At 46.9% G+C, this 7,659-nt stretch overlaps 1 non-coding gene across 1 annotated transcript; it reads right to left on the reverse strand.

The window, feature by feature from the left end:
• Positions 1-1,652: 1,652 nt before the first annotated feature.
• On the reverse strand, positions 1,653-1,756 carry LOC141098394 (U6 spliceosomal RNA). Its single transcript, XR_012234218.1, has one exon. It is a non-coding gene; the product is annotated as a U6 spliceosomal RNA (small nuclear RNA).
• Between the last annotated feature and the right edge of the window lie 5,903 nt (positions 1,757-7,659).

The following is a 7,659-nucleotide window of genomic DNA, read 5'->3' on the forward strand; positions in this document are numbered from 1 at the left end:
CTTTTTTTGCTCTAGTCGGACGAGTTTCATCTGAAACTTATTTTGTTTCATTCGGGTTTCACGAAACCCGATCCGACCAAAGTCGCTCAACTCTATATGCGACTACTGAAATTTATCAGTCAGGCCAAGCAAAGAAGAGCATGGCAAGTGATACAAGGCACTCCGCGCAGTCCTGGAAAGACAAATCTTTAATTAGAAGATCGTCCTAGAAGGGCATAATGACTGCGGCCTTCGAGAGTGTAAGATGGACATGACGGCTGCTACAGCCTTAGAGAACACTCTGGAAGTGGTAGCGAAAGTTGAAGGGTAAGGCTGTGATCTAAAAATGCTGTTCACGATCAAAGCAGATCGAACAAAGCGACTCTGTCCAGGAACAGCGTACGCTGACCCACTTGTGGAAAAGTGCGAACTCCAGTTTGGATCCTACAGATTCATCCTTTTTGGGGGCCACGAACAGGGTCAAGGATAACCACTCTATTGTTATGTTTGTATAGAATCGGACCAACGACTCAGTCTTGACAGGGTGGGGCTATGACTCGGAAAGAAGAAGACTTTGTCCTTGTGCCTAAATTTTGGAGGACGTAAAGGAAAGCACCCTGTTAAAGGACGAGGGAGCAAAAATTTTGTATATAGAAGACTCCCGGTCTCAGGCCCGTTTGATGCGAATGGTTGAAGAGCAGTCCTGAGGACCCAGATACAGGCGGCCGTCTACATTGGAGGTGTTGGAGGATAACGCTAAGAATCACTGGGCAGGAAATGTCAGAGACCTAGGCCTCACAGATCCAGATCTTTTGTGGGTCAACCCTTACATTACTGATTGGGCCTATGGTAAGGAAAAGGTCAGGGACCTTTTTGGGAGCAGTCTGCTTTCCATTGTCTGAACCATAATGCCCTACTGATCATGATGGCAGGGCTGATGGTGCAGCACAGCTAGCCATATGCAAAGAGGGAAGAATGCTGTTCCGAGGTCTACAGGATGGAGATTCAGATTCTCCATCTGACGATCCGTGGACTTTTAATCGATGATCCATCCAGCAAGGATGGAAGGGTTCTAGATACCAGTCAAAGTGCTGGCGGGCTACGGAAGGAGGTTCAGCTCAAGGAGGGATACCTCACTTCTAGAGGCTTTTGCTGTGAGTCATGTGACCTGTCGTTTCCTGAGCCGGTTGACTAACTCGAACCTCTGGGTGAATGACAAACGCTCTTTTAGGGCGTATTGTCCACTGAAGGATGCTGCATAATCTGGTACAGAACCAGAATCCTTGTCAACCTTCAGTATTTGGTTGACTTCCTTAAGAAACTAATTTGGTATTTTCCAGAACTCTGATGCGTCCAGATCCAAAGAAACATCCAATTCATACCAAACATCTAGTAAGCTGCAAACCTGTGGAGCGAGACAGAACTCACAGACGCCAAGGCACTTGATTGTTTGGGTAAGGTACTACGGATCAGATTTCTAGACACCTGTACGTTTCTAGAATGTTTGTGGCCCCTGCTGACAGCTCCTGTGTAGGAAAGGATCCATCTTTGTCGGCCCTTCAAGCGCTATGATCCGCAGAGGTGTTCAATCTCTTTGGCCAGAGAAGCCATGGACTGCGACAGTGATGAAGCCCACCTAGTGGGGCTAGGTACGCTGGGCTCAGTGGTGGCTGAATCACAGGGCTCAAGTGGAACGCTGCATGTCATCCTTGTGCAGAGCCATGCTAAACTGTCTGTATCATTCCAATTTTAGTGTATGTGCTGCCGAGGCAAGCACTCTATCCCTGTGGTCACTATCCTGTTATGAATGAGTCACCGAAGGAGGAAAAAACAAAAATACAAGCCAAGTCCAGAAAACCGGAGAGGTTGGTAGCTATCGGATTGCAAACCCCTGATCCTATTCACCACAACCAACAGTAGCCGCGGGGGGCTCCCACGGCGCCCCAGACCCCTCGTTCACAGCCGGAGAACTAAACAAGCCCAAAGAAAGAAAGGAGAAATCCAAACTGCCCCAGAGCAGACCCCAAAGCAATAGGCAGTCCCCAACATGCACCGTCGGTGAAAAGCAGACAAAAACACAAACACAGACAGAAAGACAGGTTGAGCAAACGATGGGGCCCAACTAACTAAATAGGAAAGGACAGAAAAGATGCTGGCTGCAATCCGCAAAAAACCCTACCAAAAATGTCCCAACCGTCTGATAGGGAAAAAGGCCCTGAAGTCGCTAGACTTCAAAATCACTATATCAGCACTCAGGTATATTCTGAAAACAGAGCAAAGAGATAAACTGATCAGAGACAAAAATGGAGCTCAGCCCGTCTCAACAAAGGCAGGCTGATCACAAAACACGAAGCAAACAGACAAAATCTCATGGAAAAATAAGAGAGCAAAAACAGCTTTCAGTAGACAGGACTAACTGGTTGCAAGAGCTCAGAGCAGAAAGGATCACCAGCACCCCTGCAGGGCGTCGGCTGCCCCACATCCACTCAGCGATTCCGGGTGTCCAATCAGGCTCCACCTGTTCAGATGACAGGTTCTTCTCAACCCAATCAACTCCACCACCTCTCTCCACCAGCAGAGGGAGCCCACCAGACAACGGCGAAGGGGAAAATTAACTCACAACACTATCCATTCTGAATGCTTTAGGGATAGGCATGCATGCCTGGGGTCAGTAGGGGTGGAGGATAGTATGTAGCAGAGCCCATGTAGGTAAGAACTAATATTATATATATACACTCACTGGCCACTTTATTAGGTACACCATGCTAGTAAGGGGTTGGACCCCCTTTTGCCTTCAGAACTGCCTCAATTCTTCGTGGCAGAGATTCAACAAGGTGCTGGAAGCATTCCTCAGAGATTTTGGACCATATTGACATGATGGCATCACACAGTTGGCGCAGATTTGTCGGCTGCACATCCCTGATGCGAATCTCCCGTTCCACCACATCCCAAAGATGCTCTATTGGATTGAGATCTGGTGACTGAGGAGGCCATTTGAGTACAGTAAACTCATTGTCATGTTCAAGAAACCAATCTGAGATGATTCGAGCTTTATGACATGGCGCATTATCCTGCTGAAAGTAGCCATCAGATGTTGGGTACATTGTGGTCATAAAGGGATGGACATGGTCAGCAACAATACTCAGGTAGGCTGTGGCATTGCAACGATGCTCAATTGGTACCAAGGGGCCCAAAGAGTGCCCAGAAAAAATTCCCCACACCATGACACCACCACCACCAGCCTGAACCGTTGATACAAGGCAGGATGGATCCATGCTTTCATGTTGTTTACGCCAAATTCTGACCCTACCATCCGAATGTCGCAGCAGAAATCGAGACTCATCAGACCAGGCAACGTTTTTCCAATCTTCTACTGTCCAATTTCGATGAGCTTGTGCAAATTGTAGCCTCAGTTTCCTGTTCTTAGCTGAGAGGAGTGGTACCCAGTGTGGTCTTCTGCTGCTGTAGCCCATCTGCCTCAAAGTTCGACGCACTGTGCGTTCAGAGATGCTCTTCTGCCTACCTTGGTTGTAACGGGTGGCAATTTGAGTCACTGTTGCCTTTCTATCAGCTCGAACCAGTCTGCCCATTCTCCTCTGACCTCTGGCATCAACATGGCATTTCTGGCCACAGAACTGCCGCTCACTGGATTTTTTTTCTTTTTCGGACCATTCTCTGTAAACCCTAGAGATGGTTGTGCGTGAAAATCCCAGTAGATCAGCAGTTTCTGAAATTCTCAGACCAGCCCTTCTGGCACCAACAATCATGCCACGTTCAAAGGCACTCAAATCACCTTTCTTCCCCATACTGATGCTCGGTTTGAACTGCAGGAGATTGTCTTGACCATGTCTACATGCCTAAATGCACTGAGTTGCCGCCATGTGATTGGCTGATTAGAAATTAAGTCTTAACACACAGTTGGACAGGTGTACCTAATAAAGTGGCCAGTGAGTGTGTATATATATATATATATATATATATACACATACATACACACACATACACTCACTGGCCACTTTATTAGGTACACCTGTCCAACTGTGTGTTAAGACTTAATTTCTAATCAGCCAATCACATGGCGGCAACTCAGTGCATTTAGGCATGTAGACATGGTCAAGACAATCTCCTGCAGTTCAAACCGAGCATCAGTATGGGGAAGAAAGGTGATTTGAGTGCCTTTGAACGTGGCAAGATTGTTGGTGCCAGAAGGGCTGGTCTGAGTATTTCAGAAACTGCTGATCTACTGGGATTTTCACGCACAACCATCTCTAGGGTTTACAGAGAATGGTCCGAAAAAGAAAAAAAATCCAGTGAGCGGCAGTTCTGTGGCCGGAAATGCCTTGTTGATGCCAGAGGAGAATGGGCATACTGGTTCGAGCTGATAGAAAGGCAACAGTGACTCAAATTGCCACCCGTTACAACCAAGGTAGGCAGAAGAGCATCTCTGAACGCACAGTGCGTCGAACTTTGAGGCAGATGGGCTACAGCAGCAGAAGACCACACTGGGTACCACTCCTCTCAGCTAAGAACAGGCATCTGATGGCTACTTTCAGCAGGATAATGCGCCATGTCATAAAGCTCGAATCATCTCAGATTGGTTTCTTGAACATGACAATGAGTTCACTGTACTCAAATGGCCTCCTCAGTCACCAGATCTCAATCCAATAGAGCATCTTTGGGATGTGGTGGAACGGGAGATTCGCATCAGGGATGTGCAGCCGACAAATCTGCGCCAACTGTGTGATGCCATCATGTCAATATGGTCCAAAATCTCTGAGGAATGCTTCCAGCACCTTGTTGAATCTCTGCCACGAAGAATTGAGGCAGTTCTGAAGGCAAAAGGGGGTCCAACCCGTTACTAGCATGGTGTACCTAATAAAGTGGCCAGTGAGTGTATATATATATACACTCACTGGCCACTTTATTAGGTACACCATGCTAGTAACGGGTTGGACCCCCTTTTGCCTTCAGAACTGCCTCAATTCTTCGTGGCAGAGATTCAACAAGGTGCTGGAAGCATTCCTCAGAGATTTTGGACCATATTGACATGATGGCATCACACAGTTGGCGCAGATTTGTCGGCTGCACATCCCTGATGCGAATCTCCCGTTCCACCACATCCCAAAGATGCTCTATTGGATTGAGATCTGGTGACTGAGGAGGCCATTTGAGTACAGTGAACTCATTGTCATGTTCAAGAAACCAATCTGAGATGATTCGAGCTTTATGACATGGCGCATTATCCTGCTGAAAGTAGCCATCAGATGTTGGGTACATTGTGGTCATAAAGGGATGGACATGGTCAGCAACAATACTCAGGTAGGCTGTGGCGTTGCAACGATGCTCAATTGGTACCAAGGGGCCCAAAGAGTGCCAAGAAAAAATTCCCCACACCATGACACCACCACCACCAGCCTGAACCGTTGATACAAGGCAGGATGGATCCATGCTTTCATGTTGTTTACGCCAAATTCTGACCCTACCATCCGAATGTCGCAGCAGAAATCGAGACTCATCAGACCAGGCAACGTTTTTCCAATCTTCTACTGTCCAATTTCGATGAGCTTGTGCAAATTGTAGCCTCAGTTTCCTGTTCTTAGCTGAGAGGAGTGGTACCCGGTGTGGTCTTCTGCTGCTGTAGCCCATCTGCCTCAAAGTTCGACGCACTGTGCGTTCAGAGATGCTCTTCTGCCTACCTTGGTTGTAACGGGTGGCAATTTGAGTCACTGTTGCCTTTCTATCAGCTCGAACCAGTCTGCCCATTCTCCTCTGACCTCTGGCATCAATAAGGCATTTCCGGCCACAGAACTGCCGCTCACTGGATTTTTTTTCTTTTTCGGACCATTCTCTGTAAACCCTAGAGATGGTTGTGCGTGAAAATCCCAGTAGATCAGCAGTTTCTGAAATACTCAGACCAGCCCTTCTGGCACCAACAATCATGCCACGTTCAAAGGCACTCAAATCACCTTTCTTCCCCATACTGATGCTCGGTTTGAACTGCAGGAGATTGTCTTGACCATGTCTACATGCCTAAATGCACTGAGTTGCCGCCATGTGATTGGCTGATTAGAAATTAAGTCTTAACACACAGTTGGACAGGTGTACCTAATAAAGTGGCCAGTGAGTGTGTATATATATATATATATATATATATATATATATATATATATATATATATATATAGCGCCGTCCAGGTCTTACTCCAGTCCAGAGGCTCCATGTGAGTGGTTCGCTGGGGTCAGTAGCGGCGGAGGGTCCTAGAGTGCATTGGGGATTACCGGCTGTGCAGAATTAAGAACTCTGCGCCCGATGGTAACGCAGACTGGCAAGTCGCATTAGCCAGCGACCTGGTGCGGCTCCACTCTGGTCAGCAGAACAGTCCCTGGATAAAGGAAGGTGACAATCATCCTTGCCATGGGGAATGCAGATACTGCAGAGAGAAAACTCCTTACCCTGGTCCTCTGTGCTGCACTGGATCAGCTATTCCAGGGCCAGGAGCTGCATCCAGAGTCTCCCGACAAATCCAGAGGTGGGCAGACGATAGTAGTCTCCAGAAAATTGGCCGCCCAAAGCTTGATGAGCGCTTCTCATTCCAAACAAGAAGCACCGGATAAGGGGAGTGTAGCTGTTGGATTGACGATGCATGCGGGCGGATCCTGTGTGGATGCGGCCTATAGAAAAAAATGGCCGTCGAGTTTGATGAGCACTTCTCGTTCCAAGCGAGATGCGCCAGATATGTGGGCGGAGCCACCAGGGAGCGGAGCTTTCCTGGATATGAACTACGCTAGGCTGAAGCTGGGAACTAAATTTTCGGCTTAGGCCGGCACGCACCCGGAGGCCTGAGAAAAATTGCTGCAGAGCCTGCTACCATCCTCTCCAGTCCCCGCTGTTAGCGTGACCTATCGACAGACGAGCAAGCAAAACCAAAAGGAAAAAACAATGTGTGTATATACCCTAAGGAAAATAAATAAGTAAAAAAGCAAGTGCATTAAATAACATAGGGTACTTGGTAAACACTATTTTGATCAAAAAAGTATAAAGCTTTATTTTCATTAGGGTATATACACACATTGTTTTTTCCTTTGGTTTTGCTTGCTTTTATGGCCAGTGTGAACATGCTTTTACATCATGCATGTCATTCAAGTCTACTCCAGTTCAGTTTTTTTGTTTTTTCTTCAGCATTTTTGTATTCAGTACAAATAGGGTGTGGCCTCCTTTCTACTGAGCTGTGTAGTTCACTTATAGTCCCTCTGAAGCTGGGTGTCCTTTTGGGACCCAGAGACTCTGCCACTATTCACACTAGGTAGGTTTTAACCGTTAGTGTAGTTACTGTCTCAAATGGGTACACCTTGCTGTGGTGGGACAGCTTTATACTTTTTTGATCAAAATAGTGTTTACCAAGTACCCTGTTATTTAATGCACTTGCTTTTTTACTTATTTATTTTCATTAGGGTATATACACACACATTGTTTTTTCCTTTGGTTTTGCTCAATAAAAGCATGTACCTAGCACAAGAGATAACTGCTCAGCCATTGTCCTATGACAGAAGCACTTTAGCAATACTAATCGATGGCTCGGTAGAAAGCCTGGGCCTGCACATCTGTTTCGGGGGGGGGGGGGCGAGAGGGGAAGAACCATGCAAAAAGTCAGGAAGAAAACTATCTTGTATCCGGACAAAA

The sequence above is a fragment of the Dendrobates tinctorius genome, unplaced genomic scaffold (genome assembly GCF_039654945.1).
Source record: "Dendrobates tinctorius isolate UK_male_01 unplaced genomic scaffold, ASM3965494v1 ptg000090l, whole genome shotgun sequence".
NCBI lineage: Eukaryota > Metazoa > Chordata > Amphibia > Anura > Dendrobatidae > Dendrobates > Dendrobates tinctorius.